Raw genomic sequence first — 22397 nt, forward strand, 5'->3', positions numbered from 1 at the left:
GACATACAATCAATCAACAAGTACATGAAAAAATGCTCACCATCTCTAGCAGTCAGAGAAATGCAAATCAAAACCACCCTAAGATACCATCTCACTCCAGTAAGATTGGCAGCCATTAGGAAGTCAAACAACAATAAGTGCTGGTGAGGATGTGGGGAAAAGGGTACACTTGTACATTGTTGGTGGGACTGCAAATTGGTGCAGCCAATTTGGAAAGCAGTATGGAGATTTCTTGGAAAGCTGGGAATGGAACCACCATTTGACCCAGCTATCCCCCTTCTCGGTCTATTCCCTAAAGACCTAAAAAGAGCATGCTACAGGGACACTGCTACATCGATGTTCATAGCAGCACAATTCACAATAGCAAGACTGTGGAACCAACCTAGATGCCCTTCAATAGACGAATGGATAAAAAAAATGTGGCATTTATACACAATGGAGTATTACTCTGCATTAAGAAATGACAAAATCATAGAATTTGGAGGGAAATGGATGGCATTAGAGCAGATTATGCTAAGCGAAGCTAGCCAAGCCCTAAAAAACAAATGCCAAATGTCTTCTTTGATATAAGGAGAGTAATTAAGAACAGACTAGGGAAGAAGAGCACGAGAAGAAGACCATCATTAAACAGGGTTGAGAGGTGGGAGGGAAAGGGAGAGAGAAGGGAAATTGCATGGAAATGGAACGAGACCCTTAGGGTTATACAAAATTACATACAAGAGGAAGTGAGGGGAAAGGGAAAAATAATACAAGGGGGAGGAATGAATTACAGTAGGGGGGGTAGAGAGAGAAGAGGGGAGGGGAGGGGAGGGGGGATAGTAGAGGATAGGAAAGGCAGCAGAATACAACAGACACTAGGATGGCAATATGTAAATCAATGGAAGTGTAACTGAGGTGATTCTGCAAGCTGTATACGGGGTAAAATGGGAGTGCATAACTCACTTGAATCAAAATGTGAAATATGATATATCAAGAACTATGTAATGGAGGGGTAAGACAAGATAATACAAATGGAAGAAATGATTTACAGTAGAAGGGGTAGAGAGAGAAAAGGGGAGGGGAGGGGAGGGGAGGGGGGATAGTAGAGAATAGGACTGACAGCAGAATACATCAGACACTAGAAAGGCAATATGTCAATCAATGGAAGGGTAACTGATGTGATACAGCAATCCGTATACAGGGTAAAGTTGGGAGTTCATAACCTGCTTGAATCAAACTGTGAAATATGATGTATTAAGAACTGTGTAAGGTTTTGAACGACCAACAATAAAAAAAAATAAATAAATAAAAAAAAGAAAGAAAAATAACTGGCTTCAAAAATGCTAAAAATGAGAAAAAAATATGAACATGTATAAATGTCCATGAACCATTAAGGTCAAAATTAATGCTGGGTGGGGGGAAGCTCGCTCAATGAAAAGTCAAAGAATTGTTTCTGTTGGAGTTCATAAGATTCTCAGCTTCCCTTCCCAGCATCAGTGGTCAGCAGTGTGCTGCTTGCTCCATCATCAGGGTGGGATTGATGTAATGAGAGAGGTAACCCTGTAGTCTTAATTTGGGGGGTGGGGTTTAGGCTTAGTAGGCTCCAGGTTGTTTACTGAATGCCTGTTGGTCTGGAGATTTTAAATCAGCTCACCTCCAGGGCCCCCAAATTGCCAATCCATGCTGGAAGACTTCACCCAGGAATCTCCCCTGGGTTCCACTATGTGGTGGAGGATCCAATTCTTAGTCCAATTCATCACCTGTGGACCCCACATTTTCTGGTCTTGGGTTCAGTCTCCAAACTAAACCTCTCTTACCCCTGCCCTTTCAAGTTCCCAGCCAGGCACATCTCTCCCAGCCAGTCCTGCAAACAGCCTGATTGGAGGGTGAGGGGGAGACCTGGGTAGGTTTCCACAACCAGTATTCCCCTGTGTAAACCCTTCTCCACATTTGATTTTCTCCTGGTCACTTAGGCACACTTGTTGTTGTATAGTGTGGGTTTGCCAGGGCTGTATTTTGGACCAAACTTGGGTTTGCCAGAAATTGCCTCCCCCCTGTGCTGGCCCCTGCTCCATGGCTGCAGAATGATCTTTCCCTCTGTCTTCTGCAAGCATGGGGGAGAGATATAGCTCTTTCCTGCACTAGGATATTGTGCTGAATGCCTTTCTGTTTAGTCGGGCAGTGTCTTTGATGGCTAAACTCTCCATACCCAGACATTCCTCAGGACTCCTAAAAATGCAGGTTCCTTTAATTTCCTTATCCCTCCACTGTGCTCATGGAGGGGCCCCTCTGCCTGGTGCCACCGGCTGTGATCCTGGCAGTGGTGCCGGAGATTTCTTCCCTATTTTATTATATCCAGCCTTCTGAGTTTCCAATCAGCTTTGGATCTCCAGTATTAAGTCCCAATGTATTCCCTCCCCTGCTTTTCCACCCACCTGGCTGAGAAGCTGCCTGTCTGCTTTCTTGTTTTCACACCATGGAGCATCCAGGATAGTGACCTTCTCTATTCCTCCATCTTGATCTGGTGGCTTTATATGTGAATTCTACCAATTTTTAAAAAGAGTTCATTTCTATCTTTTGAAAACTATGCTGAGAAATCAAAGCTATATCTATGTGGGAATTTGATTTTAATGATTATAGAAAAGAGAAAATAAAGGCCTTTTATTTATGATTCTAATTCAAAATACCACTGAAATATTAGCCACAGAATTAAATACAAATTGTACACATGTGCATTTAGATAGATTTTAGATTTTAACTGAAGTACCAGCATGGTTCAATATTAGACAGCCTATCAATCAATTCATTCTACATCAATATCCTAAAGAACATAAGTCATATCATCCCAGTTAAAGAAAATATTTTATCCTGAAGTTCAAAACCTATAAGAAGAAAAATAAAAACCTCTTAGAAAAGTAGAATGAAGTTACTTATGTTGGTGAAGATCTCCCAACCCCTTTAGTCAAATATAAATTTTTATGGTAAACTTTGTTCTTCATTGAGGACATTTTAATGCATTCCATTAACATTGCCCCCAAGGAGGATCCTAATGAAAAACTACCTGAATGAATTTCAGGTTTGGATTGTTTATCAAATTCACAAGACACAATTAACTTCTCCAGCAATAGTTTATTAGAAAGTATACAGAACAGAGGGTATCGCACATGCACATCAGTAGTCCAGCAACCACCATAGTCTATGCCAGAAGATTGTGAAATCAGCCTTAGTCCACACCAGTGTGTGTGTGTGTGTGTGTGTGTGTGTGTGTGTGTGTGTGTGTCTGTGTGTGTACGGGTGGGTAGCAGACTAAGTACTGGCAGAACAGTTCAATTTTCATTCCTGTGGCAAGATAAGAGCACTTAGATCCTGACCTCAACTTTGATGATTTCATGGGGTTGATGGCAACTTCTTTAGTCAAGTGGGTGGGAGTGTATCTCCACTGTGGGTCCTTCCTTTCTGTCAGTGGAAGGGATATGGAGTCTGGCAAATGATGCTCAAGGGGTAGAGAAGGGCCAGCATGCTGTGGAGTATGCTCACTGCTTGGCTCGAATATATCAGGCAATGGTGTCACTTGAGAAATGATACCAAGAGTTTTGATTTTCCCAGGTTTCTGCCCTGGTTTCATATCTCTCCCCAACACACACACACACACGCGCGCGCACACACACACACACACACACACACACACACACACACTCCATCCATGCTGCAGAGACATATGTGTTTTAAAAATCCTGGCTTCTAAGAGGTGACAGATGAAAGGATGCAGGTGGAACATGCGTGGAGCACCTGTGCCTGGTCAGTGTTGTCACTGGAGGTCTAGGTGGTGGTGGTGGAGTGAAAATGTACTGGAGGGGTTGGTAAAGGGAGCCAGACAGGAGGGATTTGAGAACCAGATGCTGATTGTTTACATCTACATACATATTTTAATTCAGTTTTCTGGAATGAGCAGGTCCCATGAGAATATTCTGTGTGCATAATTGATGAAAATTACACAAAATTCATGTGCAAACACATTATAATAGGATGCCTGTTCACTGTGATACTTTGGCATTTGTTGAAGGGCCAGTGCTGAGAGGAGCCTGATCATTTGCTCATAAAATAGCATTCCTTTTTTTTTTTTTTTGCACCTGCTATCATTTTGTCTTTGACCCTGGATAATGCCAGCAGGTGCCAGGGTAGAACTGAGTGAGAGAGAAAAATATATGGTGGGAGATGTAGAAGTGCAAAGCATGTTGGGTAGCCCTACTTTAAAACAACCACTCTGGGGTTGTGGATATGGCTCAGTGGAAAGCACTTCTCTAACATATGTGAGGCCCTGGGTTCAATGTGTAGCACATGAAAACTGCCAACTAAAAAACGCAACCCATTCTCTGGAAAATTTAACTCACTCTGTGAGACCAGCATGATCCCTTGTATAGGTGAGTACTGAATACCTCAATGTCTTTACTAGGTTCCACCTCTTGCAGACATGTCAGATTAAGGAGTCTATGCTCTGACCAGGACACTCCCCTTGGTGGTTCTCAGTTGAGATGCATCATGGAAGATCTAATGGGGTTGGCGTGGGCCTGGAAGTATGTGGTGGTTCTGGCCACCCACAGTCTGGGATGGTCAGAGAAAGAGCTTCCTGGATTGGAGAGCAGATTATGCCTCATAACCTCTGAATATGCTGGTCATGTAATGTGCTCTGGGCCTCAGACACTTTGTGGGAGTAAAAGGGGCTTTATTAGTAATTAAATTTGGAGTAAAATCTGAGGTGAGAATGTTAGATCCCAACTCACTTTATGAATCTGGGGGGCAGCCCCTCATGAGATCCCAGTAAATTAAATATGTAAGTGGAGATTTTATGGTCTTTGTTTATGTCCAATTTATGTTCCTGTCCTGAGGTACTTCTTGCTGACTTTTCTAGTCAGACCATGCCTCGTAAATGTATAAGTGCAACTTGTTTTAATTAACAGCATCTTGGACACAATAGATACATTATGACAAAATATTCATGGTGAGGGACCCATGTGTTTCTTCATTAGAAGACACCATATGATGTTGGACAAGCATGCATTTCTACAGTATATTGAAGATATTATTTTTTAAAGATCTGTTTCCATATTTTACAGCTCATAACAATTCCTACTCAACACACATTCTGTCAATAATATATTGTCTGCAAAGGCCTCAGAGAATGTTAGTAACTTGATGTTCACAGAATAAGTTTGTTCAGTGGTAGCTCCAATGAAAATTTGATGACATCCTTTACTCTTATTTTCTATTTCTGTACCTCCTTTTATGACACACTTATGATGTGGCGACAGGAATGGAAACTGTGAGAACACTTGGAATTCCAGAGTCACTGTTGGAGGCACATGCTGAATACACTGGTGAGTGGTGACAGTACACTGTCAGTTTTGGGTCTGGGTAAACCATGCCATCATTGCACCCCACTCATGCCCTCCCCCCTACTCCTGCAGTGTCTGCTCTGCACACTATTGACCATTGTCTTGGGACAGTGGGGGAGGGGAGCTTTCGTGCACCAGAGCTGTGCTCTCCAGGTGTGGAGTGCACCCAGACTCTCAGACAGTGATGCATGGGGGATCCTGGTGCTCACTCTCCAGTAGCAGCTTCCTGGCCACAAACCATCCTGCACTCACTCATCTGTCCTATTGTCTTTGTGTAGTTGGCAAGCAGTACTGAGTCCCCCGTCTGTCCATCAGGCATGTGTTGGGCAGAGCACTCTGCTCACAGGTGAGCCTGACTGTGAAGGGCCCTTCCATAAAGGGTCGTCTAGAGGGCAGAGGAGGGAGGGGACACAAGACTGCCCCTGCCAGCTGGGACATGCTCTGTGGTGCCTGTACACTTGTGGACTTGCTCCATGGTCTTTCACCTCCGCTGGCTGGATGACCAGGCGTGTTGAGAGCCTGGGGTGTTGGTTATTTTATGAAGCATGATGAGGAGTCTGAAGACACTTTAGAGCATATCAGTAGAAAATTGTAATTAAACATTTTGAAACATATTGGACACCCTGAGTGGTTTGGATGCCACATCTTCTTAGGCCAGGCCTATGAGGATGCGTGTGGAAACTCACAGCCTTTCTGTTGAGAGTAGAGCTCTGGCTAAGAACCTCTGTCAACCAAACTTCACTTTGGTCAGCTGCATCTGAGAGTTTGACATGGAGACAAATAAGGGCCAAAGGACAGGTTTATAAAATAGCCTGGGCCCCATCAGGTCGCTGTTCCATTTGTTGTTTGGATGCTATTTGCTGCTTATTTGACTGTGTGTGACAGGCTGAAGATTCATCATAAATGAGATATTGCATGGTGGCAGCGGATGCAGATCCTGGTTTATAGGAACTGCAGAGCAAAGTCTGCTATTGGGATCCCCCACAGTTGCCAATCCCAAGTTGGAATGGGAGGGTCATGGTCCTGACTATGAGCTCAACCCCAGGGAGGGAGGAGAGCGGAAGTGAACACCCTGGCCTGCACCTACAAAGGAACAGGAAGGGGCTCCAGGACAGCCTCTGTCCTCAGAAGCTCCAAAAGGGCTGGCTCTGTGGGAAGCTGTCCTGAACCTCCTGAACCTGGGTGGTGGCAAAACACCCACTGGTGAGGGGGCAAAAGGAAGTGCCTGCCCACAGCCTGGGAGCAGCTCAGAGCATATCCTCCAGCCTATTCTCGCTTGTGCACAAGAGCAGCTTTCCTGGCCCTTCCTGGGCACTTGGCTCCCCACTCTCAGTTGCCCTGCTGCATCTTCTGCCATCCCAGACTGACATGGACAAGTTCCTTCTCCTGCTCCTGATGCTGGGTCCTTTGCCTGTTGTGTTCTTCCAAGGTGTGGTCCAGAGGGCGAAGGTGGCTGGGGAGCAGACTCAGGATGATGATCTGACTGTGCAGGGCAGTTAGTGCATGTTGAGGGGAGGAGGCCAAAGGCAGGACTCTGTGATGATCTGACCATCAAGAATTGGAGGTCTGTGTGTGCTGAGCTCACCTGGATGCCTAGCAGAGCAGAGTTGAAGTCTCTTTCCCAGATCTCAGAGGGGGGTTCCTCTCTCCCTAGGAGAGGTTGGGTAGGGGTGCTCTTGTCAATTTAGGGCATAAAGTCTGCCTGGTTGACCCCAAGAGGCTGGCAATAATTGCTTAAGACTTTCCTATATCTAGGCTAGCCATGTAGCAGGAAGAGGTCACTGAATGGCTTATCTTCAACCATTTTTTTTTCATAGCAAGTAAACTTTTTCTGCTTATGTATGTTTGGGTATCAGATGCCTTTTTTTCAGAAGGAAGGTGTGGTAGGAAATTTTGTGATTGCCTTTCTTCTTCTTTTTTTTTTTTTTGGGTCTCATCCATTTTTAAAGATACCTTTGGCCTCAGGGTTGCTATAGGTAGATGCTCTTATTGTTTATTGCATCATAGCCAGGGTGCTACCTTTCACTTTATTTTCAATGCAATCAAAATTACAGTGTTGAAACCAACACTTCTTAAGGAACCAATGGATCCAATCTGATGGGAACTTTTCGGCCACTGAGAATATATTGAGGAACTTTAAGGCAATGTTTTGTCACTGGACCCCAATGTTTCCCCACCCAACCTGGTTCCAGCCCATTCAATCCTGGAATAAGCCTTCATGTTTATTTTCCCTAGCTCAAGCTCTCATGTGCACAGTCTGCAGCTCTTTTAAAGACGGTCGTTGTTTGAAAGGCAAGGGCAACTGCACTCTGAACTCTGTCTCTGCATGCAGAACTATGAATATCTTCATTTTCTCTGAGACAGGTAATTCCATCATACCAGTTTGAGATCACCCTTGCTGGGAGGTGGATATGGTCATGCTCTGGTGAATAGGTCTGGTGTTGGGGGGAAGGTCTTCTTACTGTGAGCCTCAAGCTTTTTGACTCCAGTGCTAAGTATCAATGCTCTTGTCTTCTAGATGGATGGCTTCAGGATCACACTGAATTGGACTGTCAGAATTTTTGTTTTCCTTCACACTTGTATTATGAGCAGGTTAAGGTATCTACCTACTGCTGCAAAAATCAAGATTTCTGTAACAGATATCAGGGAAGTTTGTGAACAAGGAAATTTATTAACTGTCTGTTTCTTTGGCAGTTGTGATTTGTTCCTTTATGTGTTTCCTCTTTCTGTGTCTCTGGTAAATTATCCTCATCTAACTTCCACCTCATCTAACTTCCACCTCCTCTTCTTCACCTCTTTCCTGGCCACTGGCTCCTCACCCACCCACACCCAGATACCAGACACAGCTCATTATTGTCTCCTTTCCCTTCTACATTCCCTTCTGAAAATCACCATCAATCTTCCTTGACTTGCCTTTCCCCTGCCCTCACTGAATCACTGTGCCTGACTAACTTCTAGCTTCTAGTTCCACCAATTTAGAAGTGATTGTGGAGTGCCTAGCCAGGTGAGGGTTCCATCTTACACATCAGGAGTTGAAGGGGCCAGCGGAAGACCAGGAGAACATGTCAGCAGGTAGATGGGCAGAGGGATCCTAAAGTTTAAGAAGACATCCAGACCTGAGGCAGGCAAGCTGGGATCATCGGCTTCCGACTCACAGCCAGGACCTGCTGATAGCTGCAGTCAGAGATCTAAAGAGTGGTCCTGAGCTGAGGTGGAGTGGGGTGATGAGTCAGAGACCACGATGGAGAGCTGGTGAAGGTCACTCTGCAGGATTGATGGGTGAGGATCGGAGAGGCAGGAGGAAGTACATGGCTGCTTTCTGGGACAGCCTGGAGGTTACTGGTAGAGCAGGTTCCATGGAGAAGTGGGCAGAAGCCATTGTACAATGGGCTGAGGAATGAGTGGACTGTGACAAGATGAGGGGTGACCTGTGCAAGTCTACAGGAAGCTTAGGAAGAATTAAGGGAACAGAGTCATGTATAAAGGACTGTGTTTAACATAATTTTAGGTCAAAAATATTTTTCTTCTTCTTCTTCTTTTTTTTTTTACATTTGTTTAGTGTATAAACCTTACTTGTCTGTAGGAATCTCTGTCATCATTCTATTTTGTTTCTTGATGCATTAATATTTTCTCCCCTGTTTATCCTGATCCTTTTGTCCATCTTTGCTTGGCTTTTTCTCTTTATGCCTCTTTCATTGTTACCACTTTCTTACTCTGTCCTTACCACATTTTTCTTCCCTTTGAAGTTCAGTAGAGGAGAATGGAGATTGTTATTTTCATTTTAAATTCTTTATTGTCTAGTTCTCACTTGTGATTCAAAACAAAGCAAATAGAACATGTTAGTTTTTTAGGGGGAAGATTAATAAAACGAAATTAAATCAATTGTGTGACCTTAGTTAAATATGTATTTTTTCTGACCTCATTTAAAAACATCATGTAAATATGCTTTTCTTTCAAAATATCAAATTTATATATCTTCCACAGATTTTTTTCCCTCTAAATTTGAGATGAAATAGGAGATAAAAAGAAAGGAAGACCGGATCTGGCACTGTGGGACATGACTTACGGTAGAGCCTTGTTATTAAATGATAAAACATCAGTAACATCTACAGCAACATTAATGGTGATAAACATAACTCAGATATACCATCCCAAAATAAGCTAGGTTTCCTTATGACTGGTTTCAACAAAAGACCTGGGCATGTGTTGTGCTAATTGAGGCAAAGCTAATGAGTAGGTTTTTAAAAGTTACTGTTAAAATTGCCTTTTATCACCTGGTAGCCTTTAGGATCGGTACAGATAAGAAGACAGAAAACAAGTGTGGGTGAAGATGTGGAGGAATAGGAACACTGTGCAATTTTGGTGGGAGATGAAATGGTAGAGCAGCTCTGGGAAACAGTAGGAGAGCTCCTCAAACAATTAAAAATAGAGTTACTGTATGATGCAGTACCTTCACTTTCATACCTAAAAGAATTAGAAGCAGTGTCTTGAAGATAAACATTTGCAAATGCACATAGATGTTCACAGCAGCACTATTCACAACACCTAGATGGTGGCAGCAACCAAAGAGTCCATTAATAAATGAAGGCACAATGTGGTATATATATATATATATATATATATATATATATATATATACAGTGTAATTTTATTCAGCTCTAGAAGGGAGTGAGGTGCTATCACATGCTGCAGCATTATGTCAAGTGAAATAAGCCAGCCATGAAGACACAAATATTTTACGATTCCACTTACATGAAGCATCCGAAATAATCAAATGTATAAAAACAGAGTATAGAATATTGGTTATCAGGGGCTGTGGGTGGGAGAAATTACTTGTTTAATGGTTATAGAGTTTCAATTTTGCAAGATGAAAAATTATGGATATCTGATGTACAACATTGTGAATATACTTAACACTACTGCATGGTGCACTTAAAAATGGCTAAAACAGTAAATTTAATTTATGCAATTTATTACAATTAAATGTAAAAAACAGTAATTAATAAGACATGCTTCTACTCTTCTCAATAAAAGAAAAAAAAAACAAGCAAATCCTTGCCTTTTATTACCCTCTTCTGCTCATGACCCATGTAAATCGTGTGGCTATTGTAGAAAATTTGGGAAAATAAAAATGTCTTAGAAAAATTCGACTCCTCAGGTAGGGCATCGATATCTAGGAAATATAAAGAACTCACAAAACTTAACACCAAAATAATAACAACAACAAAACCAAAACCAAATAATTGAGTCAATAAGTGGGCAAAGAAACAAAACAAACTTTTCAAAAGAAGAATATGAATGGTCAACAAATACATGATAAAATGTTTAGTACCTCTAGCAATTAGATAAATGCAAGCTAAAACTACTACACTGAGATTTCATCTCACTCAAGTCAGAATGGCAATTATCAAGAATACATGTAAAATAAATATTGGCCAGGATTTGGGGAAAAGCATACACTCATACATTGTTGGTGGGACTGCAAATTGGTGCAACCACTCTGGAGAGCAGTATGGAGATTCCTCAAAAAAAACTAAGAAACTACCATTTGGCCTAGTTATCCCAAATATACAAAGAATTTAAAATCAGCACATTACAGTGATGAGGCCACATCAATGTTTATAGTAGCTCAGTTCACAATAGCTGTGCTATGGAAGCAACCAAGGTGCTCTTCAACAGAAGAATAGATAAAGAAAATGGGATATATTTACACAATGGAGTATTACTCAGCCATAAAGAAGAATGACTTTATGACATTTGCAGATAAATGGATGGATCTGAAAACTATCATGCAAAGTGAATTTAGCCAGTCTCCAAAAAATCGAAGGCCGAATGTTCTCTCTGACAATGTGGAAACTAAGCCACATTAAGGGAAGAGATTAAAAAATAATAGAAGTTCAGTGGGGATAGACAAAGGGGAATGAAGGGAAGGAAGGAGGAATGGGATAAGGGAAAGCAGTGGAATGAATCTGACATATGTACATATGTGAATATACCACAGTGAATCTCTCCATCGGGTACATCTGCAAGAAATTGATTTAAAAAAAAAACCTATGAGTAAATTGCATGGAGATCAATAGAGGGAATGAGAAGGGGGTGGGGTGGGAGAGGGGAAGGGGAGATACTGCAGATTGAATATTCCATGCTTTTATAATTATGTCAAAAATGGATTCTATTGTGATGTATAACTGAGAAGAACAACAGAAACAAAAACAAAAAAGTGAAAAAAAAAGAAAAGAAAAAAACATTAGAGCTCCTGCAAGGCTTCATTTAGAACCTACTGCAAGACGTATTGTGTGTACATGTGGAAAAAGTGACTTTATGAGGAAAACTGTGCCTCAGCATATGATGATTATGGCCTGAGTGATCAAGCAGGTTGCCAGCACATGCCTTTGACATGATGTGTTGTCAGTGACATGTCACCCCTCAGCCTCTACACACAGCCCCAGGGAAACCACTAGAAGAACATCAGACAAGGCCAAACCAAGGGGAGGTCCTGCAAAGCTCCAGTCCCACAATCCTCAACTTAGCAACATAAGAAGCCACAGAAAACATCTGAGAAATTGTCAGAGCCCAGAGGAGGGCGAAGAGATGTGATGAGGAAGAGACGTGGCGGCTGAGGGCATAGAGGGTAGGAAAACACAGATGAATCAGGGATGGAGTCTAGTTAGTAGTCACAAATCAGGGTCAGTTTCTTTATTGGTAACAAAATATTGCATAATGCAAGCTGTTAACTGCTAAGGAACCCACTGGGGAGTGCAAGGGAACTAACTCTTGGAACTATATCTGGAATTATTTTATAAATAAAAACTTGTAACATTAAAAATTTTGAAAAAACCCCACTCACATGAATCATTGAAGAGGAAATTTGAATTTGATGTATTCTACTTCTTTTTTATTAAAAAATACACATCCATGAAGGTATGTATACATAAACACACACATATATATTTAAAAGGTTAGGATCACACATAAAATGTCATGTTGAATACCAGCAGCTCTTGGAGAACTTGAGATGAATCTACAAGGCGAGGCCTCAGACTCCTGATTTGTCTTAGAGCAACAGAGACAGGTTTTGCTGAAACTCACCCTCTCAATCTCTCTCCTAGATTATCTCTTTCATGGGAGGGAACAGGAATTTATTCCAGCTATCCCCACTTGCCCAGACTCACCAGACTAGAGCAGGTCAGCCACCTCACCCCACCAGTTTGTCCTAGGCCCCTAGGAACTGGGGTCCTGCACACAGGGGCAGATTCTAGAGTCAGATCCTTAGTGCTTTGGCTGCACTGCTGGCCTGAGGCAGGGCAGGAAGCAGCTGTCTGCAAAGCAGTGGACAATCCTTTTATCCTGAGTAAGCAGAGAACACTCTAGTTCCCTTCCCCTAGGTCACTGTGCAGTGATCTGGTGAGCAGCGAACTCCTTGTGAATTTCCTTTGCAGTGATACTCCTGCAAAGTCCTGTTGTCCCTTTAGTGCCTGGGGTGGTGGGGGAAATGTGAAGATGGTGCAGGTAATGCCAGAGGGGAGAGGATACTCTTAGACTCCTCCTCCTACATGGCCCAGGTAAACTGGAGAGGGTTTGTGGCTGGCCTCAGGGAGGTGGATCAGTAATCAGGGCTGGCATATCATTGCCTTTAGTTTTCCCCTCCCTGGGTCTTGGGGCTCTTCTTGGAAGACTCAAGTGCAGGCCAATCCAATCAAAATGAATATATGGAATAATGAATGTCTCCTCTCTGAGAGTTGATAAAAATTTCTGTCTTTCTGAATTGTTCCATCAAAAAGAGCAGAATGGCACTTGATGGTAGGTATAGGGGGCACCAAAACCTGGTGTCAACACCTTACCTCTTTTATGTCTGATTTATGTTGCCTCATGTGGCATATGGTTATTTTCTCTCTGTGCATTTTTCCCTTCTTACCATTTAGCAAACTTTTACCTGACCATGTAGCATCCCATTTAAATATTAGATTTCATGACTTGTACTTCATATTTTTAAAACCATCAGAAAAAAATTTTCTGACAATGTGCCAAATTGTTTTAAGTACAGAATTCTTAATTTTATCAATCATATTCAAAGTTTTGAGGGCTGGAATTGTATCTCAGTGGTAGAGCTCTTGCCTAGCCTGGGTGAGGCACTGAGTTTGATCCCCAGAACCACATAAAAATAAATAAAATAAAGGTATTGTGTCTGTCTACAACTAAAAATTTTTTTTAAAAAGTTTTGAAATCATAGACCCTTTTAAAAATACACCAACAATAGTAAAAAAAAAATAAACCAAAATCAGATTCTGATGGTTTTACATGTTCTACAAAAATTTCAAGAATAAGTCATCTCTATATTTTTGATATTTTTTTTCCAGGAAGGATAAGCAAAACTAAAGCCTTGGTCATTCCATGAATTCAGAACAATATTCGTTCCAAACCAAGATATTTATGATAAAAGAAAAAAGTTATAAGCTATCTCATTCATGAGTGTCAATGAGTATTCCTAAATAAATTATTAGTTACCCTATTCCAAACATATCTCAAGGTAATGCATGAAGATGAGAAGGGATTTTACCTAGAGTGAAAAGATGATTCAACAGAAAAGCTTTTGATCATTTTGTGTAAGTTTCTTAAAGGACATAGATCCTAATTGTCTAATTTTATGGATGAGTCATTTATAAAGTTCAAATTTTATTTATGAACAACAACAAAAACAACAAAAACCTTTTGGAAAACTAGGAATAAAGAAAACTTGTTTTTTTAACTTGGTAAAGATCATACCTCCCCATCCCACCTGCTCTTAATTGTCTCAGTAAAATTGTGATTTATTGAGATTTTTAGATCCATCCCATTTAAGTTAGGAAATAAAGGAAAGATCCAACTGAAAAACCAACAGAGTATTTCTTTTTCAGACTGTCCATTAAGCTCACAGAACACATTTGGCTTATCCAGAAAAATTTATTTAGATATGATACAGAATAGGAAGTAAAGGAGCATCAACAACATTTACATGATAGTGGCCTTGAAATTCAGACCCATTTTGTTATGTCCTCAGTCACTGCATATATGGCACATTGTAGCCAGAAATACTGGGTTTTTCTAGTGGACATTTGAATGGCATCCTTTAATCATTCTTTGGAATTCCCCTAGGAGTTTCTATGATTTTATTCCTATGTGGAAATCTTTTTCTTTTCCAAATATCTGGGTTCACGTACTTCATAAACAGCAGGACCCAGGAGTCTCTAAATACCTAGACATTGCCGTAGGGATAAGAAGCCAGTTCTATCTGCACTGGCATATATGTGCTGCATTTACTCCTACCCATCCTGCACTTGCATACTTCCTCCTTTTACCAAAGCTTAACTATCTTGAGGACAATAGCAGCAGACTGCTCATCTACATGTACACTTCAGTTATGGATGTCCACAATTCTGTCTATCAAGAAGGGAATCATGGAGGTTACAGTCTTGAATGATAGAAGAGTCAACTCCTCGTGTGTCGCATCATTCGCCCCAGTGACAGGGTTGGGACCTGCTCATGGAAATAAGGAGCTCTGTTATGGTTTAGATACAAAACGTCTCCAGAAAGCTCACATGTGAGACATTGCAGGTTGAAATGATTAGATTATGAGAGCTTTAACCTACTGACTCAATTAAACTGCTTCTGGAATAATGGGGTGGTAACTGTAGGCAGGTAGGGTGTGGCTGGAGGGGCTGGCTCACTGGGGGTGTGCCTTTGGGGTTTCGATTCTGCCTCTGGTGAGCAGAGCTCTCTCTCCTTCTAGGCTGTCATGCCCTCAGGACCCTTCCTCTGCCGTGCCATTCCTCCTTGACCTTCTGCCTCACCTTGGCCCCAGAACTAGGGAGTTAGCTGACCATGGACCGAAACTCTGAAACCATGAGCCAAAATAAACTTTTTCTCCTCTACATTTTTTTTCCTTGTCAGTTCTGGTGGTCACAGTAGTGCAAAAGCTGACTAAAACAAGCTCCTTTAAACCATGACTGGGTGGCATCTCCTATGTAGACTATCTCCATTTTGTCAATGAGTTCCATATAGCTTCCCTGTTTTTAACCAGAAAGTATAACAAACATTTCTTCTTATAGATACCTCAAGATCTTAGGATTTTCTGGTAGACTTCTATCAACATAGCTGTGCCTACAGAATGACTGAAAATGGACCCATATACATCTTCTAAGTGATTAAAACTTACTATTATGTTATGTTGTTTTTGAATGCAATATCCCAATGAATGCCTTCTTACTTATTTTTTTCTTTCCTCTCCTGTCTCTTTTCTGTTTTCAGGAAGTATTTTTTTTCTTTCATCTCTCTAGCTTCCACATGAGAGCAAAAATATGATCCTTGATTCTGTCTTATTTTGCTTAACATGATGCTTTTCAGTTTCATGAATTTTCCTGCAAATAGCATAATTTTGTTCTTTATGACTGAATAAAACTCTGTTGTGCATATGTGTGTGTGTGTGTGTGTGTGTGTGTATGTGTGTACATATGTATATATCACATTTTCTTTATCCATTCATCTGTTGATAGATACCTGGGCTGGTTTCATGACTTGGAAATTGTGAATTGTGCTTTTATAAACATGGGTATGTACATGTTACTGTAGTATGCTGATTTTAGTTCTTTTGAATAAATATGGAGGAGTGGGATAGCTAAATCATATGGTGGTTCTATTCCTAGTGTTTTGAGGAATCTCTATACTGATTTCCATAGTGACTGTACGACTTTATATTCCCACTAACAGTGTAGAAGATTTCCTTTTTCTCTGCATTCTTACCAGCATTTTTAAAATAAAAAAAATTATTGTTATTTGTCTTCTTGATAATTGCTATTCTAACTGGAATAAATGTAGTTTTGATTTATATTTCTGTGATGATCAGTGAAACTGAGCATTTTTCATGTATTTTTTGGACATTTATATGTTATTTTGAGAAAAATAAGTTTAGATCTTTGGCACATATTTCAATTGTATTGCTTGTTTTATTACTAATCATCTTTGGAAGTTCCTTATATGTTCTGGCTGTCAATCTCTGTTGGTTGTTAATATTTGCACATATTTTTCCCATCCCCTTCACAATTTTAAAACCAGGAATTGGATACTTTTATTAAGATATAACTAAGCAAAGAGGAGTCCGAAGTAGATATTGTGACTAAACCAAGAAACTAATAAATTAGAAAAGATTTATTTTTATGAACTTTTCATACTTTCAATAAGGTACAACTTATTAATATGTTTACTTATTTAGTATAAATGGATTTATTCTGCTAAGATGTCCTTCAGGTACTAACATTTTAGTATTATATGTTGTCTTTCCATTCTGCCTATTACTCTTCCTGGAGTTCTAGTGGGTCTGATTTGAATCACTCTGTTCCAGTTTTAGTGTATTTGACAGATATATTAATCATCACATTCTGTTCAATCTTTATTGTCACATTTCATGTATTTTATTTCAAATAGCATATAGAGGAGGAGGGGAGAAAATCTGTCACCAAAGTTAACACTCCTTATCTTTTTTTGTCAGAGATTTGAGACTGTTTATATTCAAAGTCATCAGGGATATGTGTAAGTTCAATTCTTTCATTCAACTCTGAGATGTTTTTATTGTCTTTTTAATTTTCCCACTGTCAGTATCAAACATTTCTCTTTCATTTTCTTTCTTGTCTTAAAATCATATTAGGATTTACTACTAATCGTTGCCTTCTGCTATCCCAAACTTATATATAGACACACATTTTTAATTACCAGAGAACAAGATTATCTTCCTTCTACCCCTCATTACAACTCAAAAAATATGAACTTTAGAACACTATAATTTTTGTCATTTTGCGCTATTTTTTTGCTATCAATATTTCCTTAAATGACACTATAAAGATGTTTTGCTTCCCTTTCATACCTATATGCCTGTCAGAACCATTTTCAAGAATTTAATAGGATAACAAAAGTATTTCATTTCTACACTACTATTTCATTATCCTCATGTTTTCACACTTAAAAAAAAGTTACCTACCAGTTTTATTACATTTAGCTTCACAGATTACCTTTATGTGGTTTAATTTATTTGTATGTAATCTGGTTTAATGTACATCAATATTTTCTTCATCTTATATTATCAGAGCTCTCTTCTCATATTCTCCAGTTGATGCAGTGAATATACTTCCTTCGATGTGAGGTGTATCTTAATTTCTGAGCAGTCATAAATACCTTTCTTCCATCCTGAGAGGCGAGAGTCCACCTAGCTGAATACTTAATTCCTGAGTTTAGTCTTTCTCACTGAATCATGAACTTTTATGAGGCAAGCACTGAGCTACAATCCCAGCCCCATCTTTTCCCTTTTTAATTCCGCTGTGCTGCAAGTACAGTAGGAACACGTGTGTCCTCCCGAGGGGTTCTGGGGCCAAGATCAAGCTCTGTGCCTTGAGCACTGGTGGTGGGTAGGGCAGGAGGACAAACAGGATTGACAAGCTTCTCTTTCTTTTTGTCTTGTTATTTTTTCCTTATTGTGCACACAAACTATTTTGAAAATGTGAAGAATTCTGGTTTTGTGGCCAATGTGGTTTTAAATCTTCTGGGGTTTTCTGGGAGCCATTTATCAATGAATTAACAATGAGGAGGATCATAAGTGTTAAACATGAACCCAACTGGATCTCAAAAAGAAAAATTGGTGTGAACTATCTCTTTAGGATTTTGCTTGTAATTGTTTTGACTGTATAAGCAGAAGTGAATTTCTGGATAATATGTTAACTCTGTTTTTAGTATTTTTTGTGTGTAAACTTCTTGCTGTTTTCTAAAAAGGCTGCGAAATTTTGCATTCACATCAACTGTGCATAAGAGATCCCATTTATCTATTTCATTTCCTTCCTTTAAAAATTTTTTATAATAGTCAACAACTGGTGGTAGTAACTTTTTTAAAAATTTTAACCGGTGATTGAACCCAGGAGCACATTACTACTGAGCTACATCCCCTGTCTTTTTATTTTATATTTTGAGACTGGGTCTCAATAAGCTGCTTAAGGCCTCACTAAGTTGCTCAGGCAATTCTCCATCTTGCAATCCTCTTGTCTCAATCTTTTCACTGGCAACTACCTAACCAGAAAGAAAAAAACTATTGGCTGAATATATGAATCACTATGTGCTTGACAATAGTCCTTTTTATTTTCAAACCAAGTGTACAATAAAATACATTACTTAAAGCTCAGCCCACCAGGGATATTTCCACTCACCATTTCCTATAGAGCTATCCCAGCAAGGAGTCTCAGTGTTGTATCTGTCCACTTTTGAATGGTGCCTACATATTGCCTTTATTGCCTGGAAACTGGGCCCAATCCTTCTCACCTTTTTTTCAACTGCTAATAGGGAAACTCACTCCTAAGTGCAGAGTGGGAATGAGAAAGTAGGGTGTCAGGAGTAAGGAACATGGTCCATCTTTTTATGTAACTCATTTGCATCTTCAGAGCCAGCTATGAACTGTTTCCATTTGGTGATGCGGTGCTGCTGCATACACTGAGCTTTAGGGCTTGGTGGATCAGACAACACCCAGTTAAAGAAGGCAACTTTAAGTAGCATGGAACTTGGTCCATGTTCAAATGCTCAGTTTCTGCTACAGTCCTGTACCGGGCCTATGAAGAATCACGTCTCTTTCTTGATTATAAGGGACCACATCTAATTTATCCTTCACTTTAGAAAAGATATCTCAAACCGTTCCAGACCACTGAAATGCTGTATGTTTTCCTGAAGTAGAGGTGGCTAAATTTTAGATTTTCATTTCCTACCCTCTGATGTAAAAGAAGTGTCTTATCAGTAAGTGTGGAGCCGTAGGTACTTCTTGCCTACTGTGTTTCATCAATGTAATGATATCAATATTCAGACCTAGATTATATCTTGTGATAGGAAAGGAGGAAGAAGATCCCTGTAAGCCAAATGTCTAACATAAAGCTGGATATACCTTGATGTATGACACTGAAGTACACTGAAGAAAATCATCAGCTAAAAGAAAATTGTTATTGGTGGGTGGGCTTTATGGGCAGGGATGAAGAAAAAGACACTTGTCAAATCAACAGTTTTTATACCAGGTTCCAGGAAAGGAGTTAATTTGCTTAAGCAAAGAAATACTTTTGTGGGAGAATGTAGCTACCCTTGGCTTCATCGCTGTTACACTCATGATATCCCCACTCTCCTCTGGAATTCATCAACGTCTACCCAGGCCATATCCATAAGCTGAATGTGGCTGTGGTTGGAATCACCACACTTGCATATTTCAAGTTCACAATAGTGGCACTAATCTCTGAATGCCTTTAGGGACTTTGCATGGTTCACGGTTGTTCACGACAGAAGCTGTTCTTAAGGCTTCTACTTGGCTGTCCTCCTCTTAATCAGCTTCACTGCACACTTTCAGGAAGTTAGTGGAGGATTCTGCTAGTGGCTGCTTAGAGAGACAGAAGGAGAAATATGGGGGGAAGAGAGAAGGGAGATAATTTTTGAGTAACTGTTTTTATGTGTTTGTATTTAATTTCTCACAAAATCATAAATCCATGTATTTATGAATGAACAGAGGAAGGAAAGAAGCATTTAAAAAGAAAGGGGAATGATCACTAATTGTCTTCTCATCCTTTTATATGCATTTTAAAACCGGAAGCTTCTTTTCTCTGATTACTTTCATATCATTTCCTAATAGAAGCATAAGAATTTTCTTCAAGTATGTTCATATAACTTTGTTTCTGTTTATATTAAGAACCCCATGCAGGAATTTCATGTAAATGCTTTATATTTTAATGAGATGAGACCCTTCGTTTCTAAGATGGAGGAGAACCTCTGGTTTCCTCATTCACCTTTGTTCCCTGGCTTTGTCAAACTTTGTGGGCTTGGTCTTATTCATCATTTGTTATGTCTTGTCTATGCTGATCACTCATCTGAGAAGAACTAGGTAGCCTCACTCATTCTGCAGCTTTACCAGATGCTCTTAGGAAACTTTATGTAACAAACTCATAAACCACTCAAGCAGATTAACCCTTTTCTCTCTCTGGCAACTCTCTGTCATTCCTGGGTCATAAGATTCAGGTTCTGTTGTCGATGCGCTAGAGACTCAGTAGTATTCGGTGATTGATCGGATTCGCTGAGAAGCATTCATGACGTTGGGACCATTAGCTAGTCCCCATTTCTACCATCATAGATATCCAGTTTGGTGCTCATTGTATGAGCAATGAGTTAACTGAACCCAGAGGCCTGGTTAATCTGGTGGAGTCTTCCGAGGGTATCTGGTGAAGCAGTATGAGTTAGGATACCAGGTATTTCTCAGCTGAGTGATCAGCACAGATAAGACAACAGGACTGACAGATGAGACAAAGCACTGCAAGGTTTGACAGAGCCAGGGAGCAAAGGTGAATGGGGAAACCAGAGGCTCTCCTCAGTCTTAGGGACAAAGGCAGCACCCACTGTGAAACCTACTTCATGGCTGGTCACATTGGTGGTCAACACAGGCCCTCATTCTCCTAATAGAGTTAGGGAGGGCAGGGATAGAGACATGTCTTTAAGTGTTTGAGAGTGAATCTGAGAGTAGCTGGGAGGAGAAACAAGAATCTCTTTCCAAATAGCCATGTTCACAAGTTGAAAAAATATGATTGTGGAATGCCACAGACTCAAGTAGCTAGGGGCACACATTGGGAGCCGTATATTCTGTGTGCTTCAAGGGCATCATATGCATACTTGGTGTAATCTCCATGCCCACTTGGGTTCCCATGAACTCTGCTGTGGAATTATACAGACCATTGTTTAAACTGACCATCTTCAAGTCTCAGCTCCTCCTCACTAAATCAGGCACTTGTGGCTCTGCCTGCATCTGTATGGAGGGCCTGGTGCTTACACTGGATTCTGAGTCATATCTCTCTCTCTCTCTCTCTCTCTCTCTCTCTCTCTCTCTCTCTCTCTGTCTGTTTTGCAGTCACTTTGGTTTCTGGTTGAAAGAAGGTTATTTAATGTTTATCTTCTATACACTGGATGTAGCCTGCTCCAGTGAGATAAGCATCTACTGTGCTGTGAACCAAAACTTCTGATGGTGAGATTGCCCTCAGGTTATTTGTAGTTGGAATAACATAGAGAAAGAAATCCTGGGGGAGGAATGAGGAAAGAAAAAGGGCATGGACAATAGATTTGGTGTATTGCCATTGAGGGAAGGGCTTAGATTGGAATCTGTTTACAGCCTCTCTTACACCCACTGACTTATGTCCTCTTCAGATTGCATTATAAAATGACTAGGGGGCTGATCTTAGCAAATAGTGTTACACCATCATCCAGCTCAAGTGATCCCTGGACTCTAAGACAATCAATTTCAAGAATCAGCCAAGAAAAAAATGAAAAACCTACTTAAGCTGAGTCTTTTTCTGCTCTGCATAAGAATTGGTAAATCCTTGTTTGGTTATTTAACCATGGTTAAGGTACAAGCCTGGGCTTAACACTGGCATATATTTAAGCTGTGCTTGATTTCTCCAATTATTTTAAGCTTCTGTGAGTTCCAATCTGGCTTCCAAGGAACATGCTAAGTAGTAGGCTCCATCTCGGACCACCTGACTTCTTTCATCTTCTTACTTTCCTGGGTCTTTCCCTCATCCTGTCTACCACCTAAAACTCAACATGATCTCTGTACTTTAAATACTTCCTAAACAATTGTTTATCTGTGGAGTGAGGAATCAAGGATTCCCAGTCAGAAATATTCATCTTGTTCACAGACCTGGAACTTTAGCCCAGGCTCTGAGAACACAACAAATGCTCTGTGCTCACTCTCCTGTATGCGATCACTATGGTAAGCTAGAAAATGAATCATGAGCAGTAAGGTTCTCTGGAGAGTGATCATTCTCCCTTTCTGACAGTCTTCTGCTGTCTTGTCTACTGTATGGATATGTTAGATTGTCTCCTCACATGCTCCTGCTTTGTCCGTGGTATTAAAACATGTTTCCTAGAACATATCCCTAAGGGAAACAGCTTGGTATAGTCAAGCTATCAGGGAGTTGGCTGACCTTTGCTCTCTTTGTTCTG

Source organism: Ictidomys tridecemlineatus, chromosome 4, assembly GCF_052094955.1.
Source record: "Ictidomys tridecemlineatus isolate mIctTri1 chromosome 4, mIctTri1.hap1, whole genome shotgun sequence".
Classification (NCBI taxonomy): domain Eukaryota; kingdom Metazoa; phylum Chordata; class Mammalia; order Rodentia; family Sciuridae; genus Ictidomys; species Ictidomys tridecemlineatus.